Raw genomic sequence first — 20,598 nt, 5'->3', positions numbered from 1 at the left:
CCTCCGGGAGGGAATTTCCCTGGCAGATTTCAGCCTGCCGGAGAGCTCTTTTTGTAGGACAACGTTGCATAGAAAACAAAAATTTTCCTACGGCGAACACGCAATCCAAGCCAAGATGCAATCTAGAAGACGGTAGCAACGAGGGGGTATCGAGTCTCACCCTTGAAGAGATTCCAAAGCCTACAAGATGAGGCTCTTGTTGCTGCGGTAGACGATCACTTGCCGCTTGCAAAAGCGCGTAGAAGATCTTGATCACGATCGGTTCCGGCGCCACGAACGGGCAGCACCTCCGTACTCGGTCACACGTTCGGTTGTTGATGAAGACGACGTCCACCTCCCCGTTCCAGCGGGCAGCGGAAGTAGTAGCTCCTCTTGAATCCGACAGCACGACGGCGTGGTGTCGGTGGCGGTGTAGAAGTCCGACGGAGCTTCGCTAAGCTATGCGGGCAATATGGAGGAGAGGAGCTTGGCTAGGGTTTGGGAGGGGTGGCCGGCCACTCTATGGGGGGCGGCCAGCTTATGGTCTTGGGGTGGCCGGCCCCCTCCCTTGGCCCCTCATTATATAGGTGGATCCCAAGTGTTGGTGTCCAAGTCTTCGAATAAGACCCGAAACCAAAACCTTCCATAGGAGGGGGAAACCTAGCCCAACTAGGACTCCCACCCAAAGGTGGGATTCCCACCTCCCATGTGGGGGTGGCCGGCCCCTATGGTGGAGTCCACTTGGGACTCCACCCCATCTAGGGCTGGCCGGCCATGGTGGTGGAGTCCCTTGTGGACTCCACCTTCCTTGGTGGTTTCTTCCGGACTTTTCTAGAACCTTCTAGAACCTTCCATAGAACCTTCCGCGACATTTTATTTCACATAAAATGACATCCTATATATGAATCTTATTCTCAGGACCATTCCTAACTCCTCGTGATGTCCGGGATCTCATCCGGGACTCCGAACAAATATTCGAACTCCATTCCATAATTCAAGTGCTACCATTTCAACATCCAACTTTAAGTGTGTCACCCTACGGTTCGAGAATTATGCGGACATGGTTGAGTACTCACTCCGACCAATAACCAATAGCGGGATCTGGAGATCCATAATGGCTCCCACATATTCAACGATGACTTTAGTGATCGAATGAACCATTCACATACATTACCAATTCCCTTTGTCTCACGATATTTTACTTGTCCGAGGTTTGATCTTCGGTATCACTCTATACCTTGTTCAACCTCGTCTCCTGACAAGTACTCTTTACTCGTACCGTGGTATGTGGTCTCTTATGAACTCATTCATATGCTTGCAAGACATTAGACGACATTCCACCGAGAGGGCCCAGAGTATATCTATCCGTCATCGGGAAGAACAAATCCCACTGTTGATCCATATGCCTCAACTCATACTTTCCGGATACTTAATCCCACCTTTATAGCCACCCATTTACGCAGTGGTGTTTGGTGTAATCAAAGTACCTTTCCGGTATAAGTGATTTACATGATCTCATGGTCATAAGGACTAGGTAACTATGTATCGAAAGCTTATAGCAAATAACTTAATGACGAGATCTTATGCTACGCTTAAATGGGTGTGTCCATTATATCATTCACACAATGACATAACCTTGTTATTAATAACATCCAATGTTCATGATTATGAAACTAATCATCCATTAATCAACAAGCTAGTTTATGAGGCATACTAGGGACTTCTTGTTTGTCTACATATCACACATGTACTAATGTTTCGGTTAATACAATTCTAGCATGATATATAAACATTTATCATAAACATAAAGATATAAATAATAACCACTTTATTATTGCCTCTAGGGCATATCTCCTTCAGTCTCCCACTTGCACTAGAGTCAATAATCTAGATTACATTGTAATATACCTAACACCCATGGCATTCTGGTGTTGGTCATGCTTTGCCCTAGGGAGAGCTTTAGTCAACAGATCTGCTACATTCAGATCAGTGTGTACTTTGCAAATCTTTACTTCTCCATCTTCGATGTACTCGCGAATCGAGTGATAACGCAGCTTGATATGCTTCAGCCTCTTGTGTGACCTTGGCTCTTGTGCATTGGCGATGGCACCCATGTTATCACAGTAAATGATTAATGGGTCCAATGCACTAGGAACCACACCAAGCTCTACAATGAACCTCTTCATCCATACCGCTTCTGATGAAGCCTCTGAAGCCGCTATGTACTCTGATTCTGTTGAAGACTTCGCCACCGTGCACTGCTTCGAGCTTGCCCAGCCATCTGCAGCACCATTCAATATAAACACGTACCCAGATTGTGACTTAGAGTCATCAGGATCAGTGTTCCAACTTGCATCGGTGTAACCGTTTACAACGAGCTCTTGGTCACCTCCATAACAAAGAAACATATCCTTAGTTCTTTTCAAATACTTTAGGATATTCTTGACCGCTGTCCAGTGTTCCATTCCTGGATCACTTTGATATCTGCTAGTCAAACTAACAGCATGTGCTATATCCGGTCTAGTACATAGCATGGCATACATGATAGATCCTACTGCCGAGGCATAGGGGATGTTACTCATCATTTCTCTTTCTTCTGCCGTAGCCGGTCCTTGAGTTTTACTCAATACCTTGCCTGGTAACATAGGTAAGAACCCTTTCTTACTTTCGTCCATTCTAAACTTCTTTAGAATCTTGTCCAGATATGTACTCTGTGATAGCCCTATTAGGCGTCTTGATCTATCTCTATAAATCTTGATGCCTAATATATACGATGCTTCACCAAGGTCTTTCATTGAAAAACTATTATTCAAATAACCCTTAACACTGCTTAATAGTTCTATATCATTCCCGATCAATAATATGTCATCTACATATAATATCAGGAATGCTACAGAGCTCCCACTCACTTTCTTGTAAATACAGGCCTCTCCATGACACTGTATAAACCCGAAGTCTTTGATCACCTTATCAAAACGTCGGTTCCAACTTCTTGATGCTTGCTTCAGTCCATAGATTGAACGCTGAAGTTTGCATACTTTGTCAGCATTTTTAGGATCGACAAAACCTTTGGGTTGTACCATATACAACTCTTCCTCAATGTCTCCATTAAGGAACGCTGTTTTGACATCCATCTGCCAAATCTCATAATCGAAAAATGCAGCTATTGCTAACAAAATCCTCACAGATTTTAGCTTCGCTACAGGTGAGAAAGTCTCATCGTAGTCAACTCCTTGAATTTGTCGAAAACCCTTTGCGACAAGTCGAGCTTTATAGACAGTAATATTACCATCAGACATCTGTTTTTCTCTTGAAGATCCATTTATTCTCGATGACCTTTCGGCTATGATGTAAGTCTACCAAAGTCCATACTTTGTTATCATACATGGATCCCATTTCGGATTTCATGGCTTCTTGCCATTTGTTGGAATCTGGGCTCATCATCGCTTCTTCATACGTCGCAGGGTCCTCATCATTGTTATCTACAATCATGACATTTAGACAAGGATCATACCAATCAGGAGTGGCACGTTCCCTTGTCGATCTGCGAGGTTCAGTAGTTTCCTCGTTCGAAGTTTCATGATCATTATCATTAGCTTCCTCTGTTGCCGGTGTAGGCGGTACAGGTACAACTTCCCAGATCGCGCTACTCTGATCAACGAGTATAGATTCATCAATCTCATCGAGTTCTACTTTTCTTCCAGTCACTTCTTTAGTGAGAAATTCTTTCTCAAGAAAGGTTCCGTTCTTAGCAACAAATATTTTGCCTTCGGATTTGTGATAGAAAGTGTACCCTATAGTTTCCTTAGGGTATCCTATGAAGACGCATTTCTCCGCTTTGGGTTCTAGCTTGTCCGGTTGTAACTTCTTTACATAGGCTTCGCAACCCCAAACTTTCAGGAACGACAGCTTAGGTTTCTTATTAAACCATAATTCGTACGGTGTCGTTTCTACGGATTTTGATGGTGCTCTATTTAAAGTGAATGCGGCTGTCTCTAATGCATAACTCCAAAATGATAACGGCAAATCAGTAAGAGACATCATACTACGAACCATATCTAAGAGAGTTCGATTACGACGTTCGGACACACCGTTTCGTTGAGGTGTTCCCGGCGGTGTCAATTGTGAAAGTATTCCGCATTTCTTTAAATGCATGCCAAACTCATAACTCAGATATTCACCTCCACGATCAGATCGTAGAAATTTGATCTTCTTGTTACGTTGATTTTCTACTTCACTTTGAAATTCTTTAAACTTCTCGAAAGTTTCGGATTTATGTTTCATGAAATAGATATACCCATATCTACTCAGATCATCTGTGAAGGTTAGAACATAACGATAACCACCGCGCGATGCTACGCTCATTGGTCCACACACATCGGTATGTATGATTTCCAATAAGTCAGTAGCTCGCTCCATCATACCAGAAAATGGAGTCTTTGTCATTTTTCCCATTAGACATGCTTCGCATCTATCAAGTGACTCAAAGTCAAGTGATTCAAGTAATCCATCGATGGAGTTTCTTCATGCGTTTCACTCCAATATGACCAAGACGACAGTGCCACATATAAGTAGAATTATCATTAAGTTTAATTCGCTTAGCATCAATGTTATGTATATGCGTATCACTACTATCGAGGTCTAACAGAAATAAGCCATTCTTTTGTGGTGCTCGACCATAAAAGATATTATTCATAAAGATAGAACAACCATTATTCTCAGACTTGAATGAATAACCGTCTTGCATTAAACAAGATCCAGATATAATGTTCATGCTCAACGCGGGTACATAATAGCAATTATTTAGGCTTAAAACTAATCCCGAAGGTAGATGTAGAGGAAGTGTGCCGACTGCGATCACATTGACCTTGGATCCATTTCCAACGCGCATCGTCACTTCATCTTTCAGCAGTTGTCGTTTATTCTTTAGTTCCTGTTTCGAGTTACAAATATGAGCAACCGAACCAGTATCAAATACCCAGGTACTAGAACGAGAACTAGTGAGATAAACATCTATAACATGTATATCAGATATACCTTCTTTCTTCTTCTTGACAAGGCCGCTCTTTAGATCAGCCAGATACTTGGAGCAATTACGCTTCCAGTGTCCCTTCTCCTTGCAGTAATAGCACTCAGCATCAGGCTTAGGGCCGTTCTTAGGTTTCATAGGAGGCGTGGCAGCTTTCTTGCCACCCTTCTTGAATTTTCCCTTAGACTTGCCCTGTTTCTTGAAACTGGTGGTCTTGTTAACCATCAACACTTGGTGCTCTTTCTTGATCTCAATCTCAGCAGCTTTTAGCATGCCAAAGAGTTCAGGTAACTCCTTGTTCATGTTCTGCATATTGTAGTTCATCACAAAGTTCTTGTAACTTGGTGGCAGTGATTGAAGGACACGATTAATCCCCAGTCTGTTAGGAATAACTATTCCCAAGTCACTGAGTTTCTTCGCATGCCCGGTCATGGCGAGCATGTGCTCACTAACGGAGCTGCCTTCTTCCATCATACAGCTGAAGAAATGTTTCGATGCTTCATAGCATTCCACGGCCGCATGAGTCTCGAATATAGCTTTCAGCTCATTCATCAACTCATGAGGATCATGGTGCTCAAAACGTTTTTGAAGATCGGATTCCAGACTGCACAGGATGGCACACTGAACTTGAGAGTACCGAGTTTTCCGAGTCGCGTAAACAGCTTTTACTTCATCGGATTCATCTTCTGCAGGAGGGTCACCTAGCGGTGCATCAAGCACAAATTGCAGATTTCCGCCAGAGAGGAAGATCCTCACGTGACGGAACCAGTCGGTGAAGTTGCTACCGTTGCTCTTAAGTTTCTCTTTCTCTAGGAACTGATTAAAATTGATAGGGGACGCCATCTCTACAACATATATTTGCAATAGTTTAGACTAAGTTTATGACAAATTGAGTTCAAATTTTAATTTAACATAATTAAAAACCTAAGTGAACTCCCACTCAAAACAATATCCCTCGCATTGTCTTAGTGATCACACGAACCAAATCCACCGCACCTTAACCCGATCATCACGAGAAAAGATGTGATTTTAATGGCGAACACTCAAAGTGTTCATCATATCAACCATATGATTCATGCTCTACCTTTCGGTATCATGTGTTCCGAGACCATGTCTGTACATGCTAGGCTCGTCAAGGCCACCTTAGTATCCGCATGTGCAAAACTGTCTTGCACCCGTTGTATGTACTTATCGAATCTATCACACCCGATCATCACGAGATGCTTCGAAACGATAAGACTTGATAACGGTGCTACTAAGGATGAACACTTTATTATCTTGAGATTTTAGTGAGGGATCATCTTATAATGCTACCGTCGCGATCTAAGCAAAATAAGATGCATAAAAAGGATTAACATCACATGCAGTTCATATGTGATATGATATGGCCCTTTTGTCTTTGCGCCTTTGATCTTCATCTCCAAAGCACGGACATGATCTCCATCATCTTTGGGCATGATCTCCATCATCGTCGGCGTAGCGTCAAGGTCAATGGCGCCGTCTTCATGATTGTTCTCCATGTAGCAACTATTACAACTACTTTGAAATACTACTCAACATGAAATTTAAAGACAACCATAAGGCTCCTGCCGGTTGCCACAATACAATAATGATCATCTCATACATATTCATCATCACATTATGGCCATATCACATCACCAAACCCTGCAAAAACAAGTTAGACGCTCTCTAATTTGGTTTGCATATTTTACGTGGTTTAGGGTTTTCGATATAGATCTAATCTACCTACGAACATGAACCACAACGTTGATACTAATGTTGTCAATAGAAGAGTAAATTGAATCTTTACTATAGTAGGAGAGACAGACACCCGCAAAGCCTCTTATGCAATACAAGTTGCATGTCGAACGAGGAACAAGTCTCATGAACGCGGTCATGTAAAGTTAGTCCGAGCCGCTTCATCCCACTATGCCATAAAGATGCAAAGTACTCAAACTAAAGATAACAAGAGCATCAACGCCCACAAACCATTGTGTTCTACTCGTGCAACCATCTATGCATAGACACGGCTCTGATACCACTGTAGGACAACGTTGCATAGAAAACAAAAAATTTCCTACGGCGAACACGCAATCCAAGCCAAGATGCAATCTAGAAGACGGTAGCAACGAGGGGGTATCGAGTCTCACCCTTGAAGAGATTCCAAAGCCTACAAGATGAGGCTCTTGTTGCTGCGGTAGACGATCACTTGCCGCTTGCAAAAGCGCGTAGAAGATCTTGATCACGATCGGTTCCGGCGCCACGAACGGGCAGCACCTCCGTACTCGGTCACACGTTCGATTGTTGATGAAGACGACGTCCACCTCCCCGTTCCAGCGGGCAGCGGAAGTAGTAGCTCCTCTTGAATCCGACAGCACGACGGCGTGGTGTCGGTGGCGGTGTAGAAGTCCGACGGAGCTTCGCTAAGCTATGCGGGCAATATGGAGGAGAGGAGCTTGGCTAGGGTTTGGGAGGGGTGGCCGGCCACTCTATGGGGGGCGGCCAGCTTATGGTCTTGGGGTGGCCGGCCCCCTCCCTTGGCCCCTCATTATATAGGTGGATCCCAAGTGTTGGTGTCCAAGTCTTCGAATAAGACCCGAAACCAAAACCTTCCATAGGAGGGGGAAACCTAGCCCAACTAGGACTCCCACCCAAAGGTGGGATTCCCACCTCCCATGTGGGGGGTGGCCGGCCCCCTATGGTGGAGTCCACTTGGGACTCCACCCCATCTAGGGCTGGCCGGCCATGGTGGTGGAGTCCCTTGTGGACTCCACCTTCCTTGGTGGTTTCTTCCGGACTTTTCTAGAACCTTCTAGAACCTTCCATAGAACCTTCCGCGACATTTTATTTCACATAAAATGACATCCTATATATGAATCTTATTCTCCGGACCATTCCGGAACTCCTCGTGATGTCCGGGATCTCATCCGGGACTCCGAACAAATATTCGAACTCCATTCCATAATTCAAGTGCTACCATTTCAACATCCAACTTTAAGTGTGTCACCCTACGGTTCGAGAATTATGCGGACATGGTTGAGTACTCACTCCGACCAATAACCAATAGCGGGATACGAGATCCATAATGGCTCCCACATATTCAACGATGACTTTAGTGATCGAATGAACCATTCACATACATTACCAATTCCCTTTGTCTCACGATATTTTACTTGTCCGAGGTTTGATCTTCGGTATCACTCTATACCTTGTTCAACCTCGTCTCCTGACAAGTACTCTTTACTCGTACCGTGGTATGTGGTCTCTTATGAACTCATTCATATGCTTGCAAGACATTAGACGACATTCCACCGAGAGGGCCCAGAGTATATCTATCCGTCATCGGGAAGAACAAATCCCACTGTTGATCCATATGCCTCAACTCATACTTTCCGGATACTTAATCCCACCTTTATAGCCACCCATTTACGCAGTGGTGTTTGGTGTAATCAAAGTACCTTTCCGGTATAAGTGATTTACATGATCTCATGGTCATAAGGACTAGGTAACTATGTATCGAAAGCTTATAGCAAATAACTTAATGACGAGATCTTATGCTACGCTTAAATGGGTGTGTCCATTATATCATTCACACAATGACATAACCTTGTTATTAATAACATCCAATGTTCATGATTATGAAACTAATCATCCATTAATCAACAAGCTAGTTTATGAGGCATACTAGGGACTTCTTGTTTGTCTACATATCACACATGTACTAATGTTTCGGTTAATACAATTCTAGCATGATATATAAACATTTATCATAAACATAAAGATATAAATAATAACCACTTTATTATTGCCTCTAGGGCATATCTCCTTCACTTTTCTCTCTGGTGTTTTCCGCCCCGCAGAGCCGGCTGTGACTCTTCGCGACTATCCTCTGGAGCTTAGGTTTTTGGGACAAAGAAGTACGGGGCCCCCTCCCCACAAGGCGGCGCGGCCAGGCCTGGGCCCGCGTTGGCCTATGGGGGGCCCATGGCGGCCCTCCTCGGCTCCTCCTTTTGGCTATCTTCGTCTTCTGGAAAAATAGGATTTTCCGTGTAATTTCCGTCAATTGTTGATCTTCCGAAATATTGCATTCTGACGGTGCTTTTTCCAGCAGAATCCTGACTCCGGTGCGCGATTCTCCAACAATCATGAAACATGCAAAATAGATGAAATAACATAAGTGAATGGATCGTAGCGAACAAGAGGGGGGTGAATGGCGCTACGGCAAGTTTTAACCTTTTTCAATTTTAGCGCAACGGAAGGTAAAGGTGATAACTTTTGCAATAGCGATGTTCCTACGATGATGCTAGAGCATGTGCAACAAGTAAAGGAATCAACAAGGTAGTAAGAGTAAGGAGCGAGACAACCGGAGGGCGCGGAGGCGAGGCGAGATTTGTTTACCGCAGTTCCTTCCACAACAGGAAGTACGTCTGCGTTGAGGAGGTGCTAGTCTCACACAAGAGACTAGACGGCCACACCACGAAGGAAGGCCTCACCTTCTTCCTCGAGAGAGCTCCACGGAGGTGCTCTCCCTCTTCCACTAAGGCACCGATCGAGGCGGTGATTCCTTCACAAGGTTGGGGCGAGCTCCACACACAAGGATGCTCCCTATGGAGCTAGTACATCACCAAGCTAGACTCCATAGCTGCACATCTCCAATGCTCCACCAAAGGAACCCATCTCCAATGCTCCACCAAAGGAAGCTCTTCCAGTGCTCCACCAAGAAGCTCTTCCAGTGCTCCACCAAGAAGCTCTTCCAGTGCTCCACCAAGGAGCTTTTCCACCAAGGAACCCTAACTCCAAGATCCACTAAGGACTACCACGAATTGGTGAACTTTCTCTCGGTAGAATGATATATCGGGGTCTCCTCCACCACCTCTCAAAGTATGAGCAAGATTGGTTGGGTGGATGAGGAGATCCCCTCAATTTTGAGCTCAGCAACAATGGAGGAGAGAGAGAGAAGAGCTGAGGATGGCTGGATAAGAAGGGGCCTTTATATAGGTCCCTCCAAATCCAACCGCTACCTTCTGTTTTTGCCTAAGCGGTACTACCGCTTCTGGAAGCGGTACTACCGCTCTGAGTTCGAACCCCCACTGAACTTGTCCACGTGGACACATTGCGGTACTACCGCTCGCGGTACCGCTTGAGGTACCGCAATAGGGTCCAGAGCATACTGGATCCCAAGCGGTACCCGAGCGGTACCAGAGCGGCACTACCGTAACGCGTTACAGTACTTGAGCGGTACCGTGGGCGGTACTACCGCTCTAAAGTGGTACTACCGCTCATGGTACCGTAAAGGTACCGTAACGAGTATTGTGGGACATTTCCATGTGCAAGCCTCAGAGCGGTATCTCGGGCGGTACCAGTAGGGGTAGCGGTACTACCGCTCCTGGTACCGGTAGTACCGCTATGGCTAAAACAGCTTTTCCTCTTTCCCTCTCCTACATGTTACCTCGCGACACACACACAAAACCAGAAACCCTAAGAGCTACGCTTCAGTCTTTTGATCATAATGTGCTCAGCGAGGGTACCGTGCATCTTGCAAACCTATCAATGACAAACTTTGTGCACGGTTAGAATTGTTCGAGTGTTGTTATCAAACACACAAAACACGGGATATGGATCTTGCTCTTACAATCTCCCCCTTTTTGGTGTTTGATGACAGCACACAAATTTACAATAATTCATAGGATATTATGATAAGGTATTTGGTTTGCAAGTATAGGCGAAGCTCCCCCTAGATGTGTGCATATTTAAAATATGCATTTGTATACAAATGCACACATCCTAGAGAGAACTCCCCCTAAATTTTACAAACCAAGCATAAGTGCTAAGAAGAACATATGACAAGATTATATAGCACAAGTACACTATAGAGGCAAGAGCATTTGTATATAGGGGAGTTTGGGTGAACCTTTTCATACCTTTGCCTTGAGAAAACCCAAACTCACCATAATAGTAAGTGCCTCCATAGGAATGGTGTGGCCAAACAAAGAATAAATAATGGAGATCATTGACCATTAAGCTACGCACGATTAAGTCTTAATACAAACGGGGGAATCGGGAGATCCACGAATAGAGTAGCAAACACACATACGAATAAAGTTCCGAATAACTAGGGGAAAGCTTTGATGCCAAGGCCAAAGAACCAAAATGAAGCCACCAAGCCCTTGGCATCCCCATGCAAATTCCCGTCCTAATAGATCAACTTCTCCCCCTTTGGCATCGAGACACCAAAAAGGGAGAAGGAGCATGCTAACGTCCCAAGGGAATCACTCCTCGTCTTCCTCCTCCTCGTCATCATTATCCTCGTTCTCCTCACCCTCCTCCTCGTACTCGCCTTCATCATCATCATCATCTTCTTGGGCAAGGCCCTTGCCATGAGGCGGCTCGGGAATGGATTCCTCGGAGCTTGACCAAACTAGCTTCGACTTCCACTCACCGGGAGGAGTAATGTTGTCCTCGGAGCCCTCGGAGACCGGGAGTTGCATGTGCCTCATCATAGCCTTTTGGCGTTGGCGGATCTTCTTGTTGTCGTGATGAGCTTGGTACATCCTATCTTCGAGGTCCCTCTTGAAGCAAAAGGACTTCTTGAGGCGAGCGGTGAGCTTGGCGAAGAGGCCCTTTTGCTTGATGGAGTTGGGCACATAGTCGGAGTCGTCGCTATCGGCTTCGTCTTCATCCTTGTCCTTGGGAGCTCCTTTGCCAAACCTTGGAAGGTCATGGTCCTTGACAAGAGGACTCTTCTCCTTGTGAATGGTGACGTTGGGGCGGCATTGCTCCAGAAGATCTCCGCGGCCTTCTTGATCCCACTTGAGACAAATGAGCCTCATGAGATAGGGAGCGTACTGAGGAAGCTTGCGGAGGAAAGCACAATCACGCATCTCATGCCAAATGTAGTCCATGACGTCCAGCTGCTTGCCGCGGCCCCTCAACTCATGTGTGCGCACAAGGAGATTCACAAGGAATCCATGCACCTCATCGTGGTTGGTATGCTTGGGGTTGATGGTGCTGCGGTAGATGCGGTTCATGATATCATAGACAGGTAGGAGGCCCTTGGTGCTTCCACACAACATCCTCCCTCGAATGTAGAGGTCGGCCATCTTCTCCTTGGCCATGGGCTTGGCTTGGAGATGAATGCGGAAGGTGTTGGAGTTGTCTTCGGGGAGCTCATAACCAATGCATCGAGCAAAGTCTTGCCATGAGGCCTCCATCACATGCTCCTTTGTCATCCACTTCAAGAAGCGATAGCCTCCTTCATCCTCAAGAAAGACAACAGTGGCATAGAACTGGCAAATCACCTCTCGGGAGAAATCGTGAGAGAAGGTCGTTATAGGAATAAGGCCTTGCTCATCACATATCTCAAGTGCTTCTCCAAAATAGTCGAGGTCGGAGTTGAGCTTGTCCATGCTTATGGAGTATTGGGGGCAACACTTGAACTCTTTGGCCCCATAGACCTCAGTGTAGATACTTTCTTGATTGATATGATGAAAATAGGTATTGGGGCATTGGCGAGCATTTCTTGGGAGCAAATAAGGATTGGCCCCCCGCACCTCCAAGAACTGGCCTTTCTTTACATCAAGCATTGATTTTTGAGGTCCCCTTGCCCCTGCTGCTGCTTCTCTCTGTCTCTTGGTGGTCCTTGTTGGCATGATCTCCTCTTGCTCTTCATCGCGATGACGACGAGAGGATGGCTTGACCTTGCCACCACGGGTCTTTGGTGCACCTGTGAACAGCAAAGGTTTGGGAGGGAATAGGGGATAAGTGCACAAGCCGAGAAATTAAAGATCAAATTGGACACTAACAAGCAACATTGGTGACTCTAGACAGAGCGGTAGTACCGCAAAATCTGTCCGGTAGTGCCGCTTTGACCGGTAGTTCCTCTCGGGAATGAGCGGTACTAACGCTTAAGCTCTGCACATCCAGATCGAAAATGACGCCATGGCAAGATCGACCCTAGAGTCACACATTGTTGCTAGCTAGTATCCCTACACATGAATAGCTTCCAAGAGTGCTTCTCCACCACAAAAACTCCAACAAACCCTAGCATATGCATCTAGGGAGATCAACTCACCCTAGAGAGAGAGTTTAGGGTTCATACCGGAGGACATGGCGGAGAAGAGGTTGGGGAAGCTTCTCCACGGAGGAGATTTGGCCGATGGCGGCTGGAAAAGGAGATCGGGGCCGATCTCCTCAAGCTCTTGAGCTTGGGAATGCCTTTTGACTTGAGGTGGAAGAGGAGAAGTGGGGATTTGGGGAAGACCCGACCCCAACCGGTACCTATTGTCAAAAGGAGCAAGCGGTAGTACCGCTCCTAAAAGCGGTAGTACCGCTTACCGATACTGGCCCGGTACTTAGAGCGGTAGTACCGTTCTGGGGATAATTTTCAGTTTCGTCAGAGAACTGCCCCAAAGCGGTAGTACCGCCCCAAGAAGCGGTAGTACCGTCCACAAATTCAAAAAGAACTCAGATTTTGGTGTAGACTTGTGCTTTTAGACGGAGTTGGCTCAAAAGGTAGATGATGGCTTAGGATTAGATTACGGAACTGTTAAGGTACTACCCAACCAAGCTTGCAAGAATCAAAGCTAGAAATACCAAGCTTGGGTGGATCTCCCGAGAAGAAACAAAGAGGAAAGAAGAAACGACAAACACAAACAAGAAGAGAAAAGAGAAAGACAACAAAAAGAACAAAACGAGGAGCTATGGTGGCCGAAGCCACCGTGTAAGAGTTTGGTAGTGTGAGGTCGCGTAGAGACCTAGGACTCACGACTACTACTCAACATGAAGCTCATAGTCACTTGATTGACGAATGGCATATGCTTTGGGTTTCTTTGTGCATCATGGGGGGAGGGGTAGCTCAATAATTTAAACCGCACTCCCCCTATGTTCATGCGTGCTTTACATCTAGACATAAGGCACAAGAGTGGTATAGGAATCCACTCATGACACAATGCCCGGATGAAAATCACAAAGGTAGAGAAGCAAACCTTGACGATTCACGATAGAGAGTGGGTCCATTGTCTTGTTGGGCACATTTGGGAAGAATAGATCCTTGGGATCGCTATACCGTTGGATCCCATCACATCTTGCTCTTGAGAATATCTTGTGCTTTGCTTTGATTATGAAGGAGTCTTGACGTATTAGCACCCCGGCGAGAGAAGATCAAAAGGATAGGTTCGTGTGAGGTTCCTTGATCATCATCAAAATTTGGGTCCTCGCCTTGACGTCATTGATGTTGATGCCGAACTTGAGGTTGTGGAGGAGGTGACTTAGCACTTGGTTGTCCAATGGAAGAGACTTGGCCTTGTGGTGTAGATGGCTCCATATAGATGGAACTTCGTCCTTCCCCGGTACTCATAGAAGGTAGCGTTTGAGATTGACGAGTGCCAACACTCATCCTTCCTATGGTAATCGGGGGAATTGCATCTCCTTTCTCACAAGAAGCACTTCGCCTTCTCCAAAGAACTAGCATATCTATCGAAAAGTCTCATCACTCAATACCACAAGCCTCTCAATAGACTCATACTCCATCATTATGCTTGAGTGTCTTTTTAGGTTTGACTTCTCACTTCCGGCAACCCTATGAGGTTAGGGTAAGAGTATGGCTAGGAGCAAAAGGTGGATTCCTTCTTTGCCAATGAAGAAATCCAAGATCTTGAGAACAAACTCCGTTCCATTGTTTCTTCTTCTTGCAAGGATTATGTCATAGGACTTGTATCGAAAGTGTTTGAGAAGCTTCATCATGATTCATTTCCTTTCAACACAATTCCTACAAAACACAATCTCTACACAAAGAAGCAAATTACATTAGTCCTAGACCGTGGCCTCTTGAAGAGACTAGCTCCACAAGAGGACCACTACATGTTCATAATAGTAGGTACAAAGACCCAAGAGTGTAGAGCAATGAACAAGGAGTACATATGTAAGAGTCTTGACAAGATAGGACTTTGATCACCACCTTGTCAAGGCTCCAATACCTTTAAGCTTGTTTGTGTCGTCGTCATGAGGAAGATAGATATAAGGACTTGATGACGACAACAAATTCCTTGCTTCCGGCAATAAGACTTGTGGCTTCAAGATAACCACCCAATAAGCACCTCCGAAAGCAAGGCCCTTCATGGATCAAGAGTTGGAAATAGGAGCCCACTTTTCAATGGGCTCTACCTTCATATTCTTTGCTTCATTGATCCTTCCTTCTCTCTCAATCTTCTTTGGCATAATTTCCACTTCTCCTTCATTGCATAAGTCCTCGTGGGCTTCAATGACTCCTTCCAAGAATTGGACTTGAATTTGGAGACTCTCAATCTCGGACCTCAAGTCATTAGCTTCATCTTCTCAGTCCACTAGAGCTTCCTCAAGAAGAGAATTCCTTCTCAAGAGTGAATGTTTATGTCTCTCCAAGGTGGCAATGTCGTCCTCATGATTGCGACAAATGTAGTCTTTGCTTGAGCGTTTGTATTCTTCTATGGCTTCATCTTGCATAAGCTTGATCACCATAAGTTTGTCCTTGCTCCTCTTAAGATAACCAATTTCGTCCTCATGGTTACAACAAGTGACCTTTTCTTTGCTCAAACGGATACACTCCAACAAGCACTCATTTTGCCTCTCATTCACTTCGACTAGCTTGGCCTTGTGTTTCTTTAGGGTGGCAATCACTTCTTCATGATCACAACATTGCACCTTCTCTTTACTCAAGCGATAGTATTCATCTAGAGCCTCCTCTTGAGTTGAGATGACATCCAAGAACTTTGCATTGTGTTTTCTCAAGAAGCATACTTCGTCAAGGAGCTTGTCACAACATGAATTAGGGCCTTCATCTTCTTTCTTCTTGGCAAAGGTTGCAACATCCTCAATTGACCATTCATGATCTTCTTCAAGATAATCCTTCTTTGTCTTGAGCTTGTCCAACCAACCAAGAGCATAATCTCGATCCTTGAGTTGGGAGATGAGAGAGTTGTTGTAGCCTTCAAGAATAAGAGCACTAGTTTCAAGAGACATACGCATGCACACTTCTTCCTCATAAGCTTGGGTGAGTGAGATAAGCTCCAATTCCTTCTTCTTTTCGAGCCCTTCATTTTCTACCATATGATATTCATCTTCAAGCATATTAGTTCTAGGCTTCGCGGTGGAGGAGATCTTGGAGACCTCGTTGTTGGGGAATAGCTTGGGGAGCCCTTTGGGAAGAGGTCTACACCCGCTCTTGCGAACGAGCTTTCCATCATGTTCATCTCTTCTCTCATAGATACATTCCGCAACAAGATGCCTTTTGTCACCACAATTGTAGCAAGATGATCTTGAGCTTCGTCTCTTGATTCCCTCCCAAAAAATCTTGGTGATAGGGGCCATGTGTTCACGATACAATGCAAACTCAAGCTTGCGGGTAGAGTGTGGGTGAGCAACATGGTCTTCCACATTCTTCTTAGATATGGCCATTGGCTTCGTCATGGCCATGTTGTTCACTTCATTTAAGCAAGAACTTTGGATGTTCACATGTTCGAGGAAGAGCATGTCAAGTTTGTCCCAAGCTTCCTTGGCGGTATTGAGCAAGCGGATATGAGCGCGATCCTTGGGAGTAATGGCCAAGTGGATCATGTTGATGGCGATGGTGTTGAGTTGGTTGTCCACCACTTCTCTTCTTGTCAAGTTCATACGGTCTCGTGGTGAATAGCCTTCCTCAATGATACGCCACAACTCGATGGAAGCACTGCGCATATGGGAACGCATTCAGAATTTCCAATCATCAAACCGATTATAATCAAGTAGAAGAGGTGGAGAACCATGAGGCAAAATGCATGGCATGGGTATTGGGAATTTTAAGGCACAATCACTTGGTGAGAACACCGCATGAATATCTATTAATTTTCCCGCAACCGGAGATTCATCCTTCCCTTTTGATGAGGTGTCAACATTCTCAAGGTCCTTTTCCCGATGTGAACTTGTTGATTGCTCAACAACCTCAACACAAGGAAAAGAGTTAACTTGTGGTGGTGAAACGTTGATACCATTCTTAGAATCTATCATGGGGTTTGTTTTTGGAGTAATCAACTCCATCATCATAGCCTTCAATTGAGACACAATGGATGACTCCAATTTCTTGAGATCATCCAAAGTAGCTGGAGTATTATCAGCACTTGATGATGGAGATGATTGCTCACGGGGAAGGACTCCATTCACAACCACCTCTTATTCGGCCATTTCTTAGCCGGTAAAGCCCGAGCAAGAAAACCTTGCTCTGATACCACTTGAATGGATCCTAGCGAACAAGAGGGGGGGGGGTGAATGGCGCTACGGCAAGTTTTAACCTTTTTCAATTTTAGCGCAACGGAAGGTAAAGGTGATAACTTTTGCAATAGCGATGTTCCTACGATGATGCTAGAGCATGTGCAACAAGTAAAGGAATCAACAAGGTAGTAAGAGTAAGGAGCGAGACAACCGGAGGGCGCGGAGGTGAGGCGAGGTTTGTTTACCGCAGTTCCTTCCACAACAGGAAGTACGTCTGCGTTGAGGAGGTGCTAGTCTCACACAAGAGACTAGACGGCCACACCACGAAGGAAGGCCTCACCTTCTTCCTCGAGAGAGCTCCACGGAGGTGCTCTCACTCTTCCACTAAGGCACCGGTCGAGGCGGTGATTCCTTCACAAGGTTGGGTCGAGCTCCACACACAAGGATGCTCCCAACACCCTATGGAGCTAGTACATCACCAAGCTAGACTCCATAGCTGCACATCTCCAATGCTCCACCAAAGGAACCCATCTCCAATGCTCCACCAAAGGAAGCTCTTCCAGTGCTCCACCAAGAAGCTCTTCCAGTGCTCCACCAAGAAGCTCGTCCAGTGCGCCACCAAGGAGCTCTTCCACCAAGGAACCCTAACTCCAAGATCCATTTAGGACTACCACGAATTGGTGAACTTTCTCTCAGTAGAATGATAGATCGGGGTCTCCTCCACCACCTCTCAAAGTATGAGCAAGATTGGTTGGGTGGATGAGGAGATACCCTCAATTTTGAGCTCAGCAACAATGGAGGAGAGAGAGAGAGAAGAGCTGAGGATGGCTGGAGAAGAAGGGGCCTTTATATAGGTCCCTCCAAATCCAACCGTTACCTTCTGTTTTTTCCTAAGCGGTACTACCGCTTCTGGAAGCGGTACTACCGCTCTGAGTTCGAACCTCCACTGAACTTGTCCACGTGGACACATTGCGGTACTACCGCTCGCGGTACCGCTTGAGGTACCGCAATAGGGTCCAGAGCATACTGGATCCCAAGCGGTACCCGAGTGGTACCAGAGCGGCACTACCGTAACGCGTTACGGTACTTGAGTGGTACCGTGGGCGGTACTACCGCTCTAAAGCGGTACTACCGCTCATGGTACCGTAAAGGTACCGTCACGAGTAATGTGGGACATTTCCATGTGCAAGCCTCAGAGCGGTATCTCGGGCGGTACCAGTAGGGGTAGCGGTACTACCGCTCCTGGTACCGGTAGTACCGCTATGGCTAAAACAGCTTTTCCTCTTTCCCTCTCCTACATGTTACCTCGCGACACACACACAAAACCAGAAACCCTAAGAGCTACGCTTTAGTCTTCTGATCATAATGTGCTCAGCGAGGGTACCGTGCATCTTGCAAACCTATCAATGACAAACTTTGTGCACGGTTAGAATTGTTCGAGTGTTGTTATCAAACACACAAAACACGGGATATGGATCTTGCTCTTACAATAAGTATCACCTCTAAATATGAAATATATCAATGAATAACAGTGAATTATGATATAAAATAGTGATGCAAAATGGACGTATCAACTCCCCCCAAGCTTAGACTTCGCTTGGCCCCAAGCGAAACTGAACTCGGTAAACAGGACCACATGTTTATGGAGTGAAGAGTCGATAAACCAAATACAGACAAGAAGCATCATATTAATTGACACAAGACATTCTAGTGAACAACTTCCTCATATAATTCAACTTGAAACAAGTAGAGGGTAATCACAAATAAAGGTGCATAAGAAATCATAATTGGTGATGGCAAACTTCGTTCTTGGTCGGAGAACAATTAACAGATTGTACTTATCTATCGAGCAGCGCCCTTATGTTAAAGCTTATATGGCACAACTTGCATACTCAATCATAATAATTCCTCATAATCATTGATAACTTTCAAAGCTATATTCATTCAGATAAAACTTGTACTAAACAAGGAAGAGTAAAAGGCATGATTAAGTAGATCACAATATAATTGATTTGATCACAACAACTCAAATGCTTGCTTAAGATGGAGGGAAATAGGTTTACTGACTCAACATAAAGTAAAAGACAGGCCCTTCACAGAGGGGAGCAGGAATTAAATCATGTGCTAGAGCTTTTTCAGTTTTGAAATCATATAAAGAGCATAAAAGTAAAATTTTGAGAGGTGTTTGTTGTTGTCAACGAATGGTAGTGGGTACTCTAACCCCCTTGCCAGACAAACTCTCGAAGAGCGGCTCCCATAAAATTTTATTTTTGGTTGACACTCCTTCCAACCTTTGCTTTCACAACCATGGCTAACCGAATCCTCGGGTGCCTTCCATCAATCTCATACCATGAAGGAGTGTCTTTTTATTTTAGTTTTATTTAGATGACACTCCTCCCCACCTTTGCTTTCTCAAACCATGGCTAACCGAATCCTCAGGTGCCTTCCAACAATCTCATACCATGGAGGAGTGTATATTTGTAAAATTATGAAGGTTAATTAATTAGGACTGGGAACCCCATTGCCAGCTCTTTTTGCAAAATTATTGGATAAGTGGATGAAGCCACTAGTCCATTGGTGAAAGGTGCCCAACAAGATTGAAAGATAAAACACCACATACTTCCTCATGAGCTATAAAACATTGACACAAATAAGAAGTAACAACTTTTGAATTGTTTAAAGGTAGCACACGAAGTATTTACTTGGAATGGCAGGAAATACCATGTAGTAGGTAGTTATGGTGGACACTGATGGCGTAGGTTTGGGTTAAAGTTTGGATGCACGAGAAGCATTCCCTCTCAGTACAGGTTTTTGGCTAGCAAGGTTGATTAGCAAGCATAAGAGTTGAGGGAAACAAACAAATATATATGTGATAGAAACAATCATGCATCTTCCTTGTAAGCACAAACAATTTTAACTTCAGAATAATAAGCTAAGAGCTAACAAGAAAGAAAGACAAAGAAATGACATATCTACATGTATTTCTCTTTTCTACTTAAACCTCAAAGTGTTGTTGCTATTGACCAATGCTAAGTTTTCCAAAACCAAATAGATTTACTCAATGCTCCCAAAGTGATACCAATACTAACAACAAGATCAATCATATAATAGAGATTGCAAACTAAAATAAGATGTGCAATATGTAAATGATAAAACTTCTCATTAATATTCCATAACGATAACTCACACCAAGGGATACATAGACAACCAACTAAGGAGAGATACTTCCACACTGCAACCTATCTTATATGATAACTTCCCTACTCATGATATGACACTACTTGATAATAAAAAAAAGTAAAAGATAGTGATGATGTGATACCGCGGCACTCCCCCAAGCTTGGAACAAACCAAGGGGATGCCAATACCGA

Source organism: Lolium perenne, chromosome 7 (genome assembly GCF_019359855.2).
Source record: "Lolium perenne isolate Kyuss_39 chromosome 7, Kyuss_2.0, whole genome shotgun sequence".
In the NCBI taxonomy this organism is placed as follows: Eukaryota; Viridiplantae; Streptophyta; class Magnoliopsida; order Poales; family Poaceae; genus Lolium; species Lolium perenne.
Note: the sequence above shows the minus strand (reverse complement) of the source record.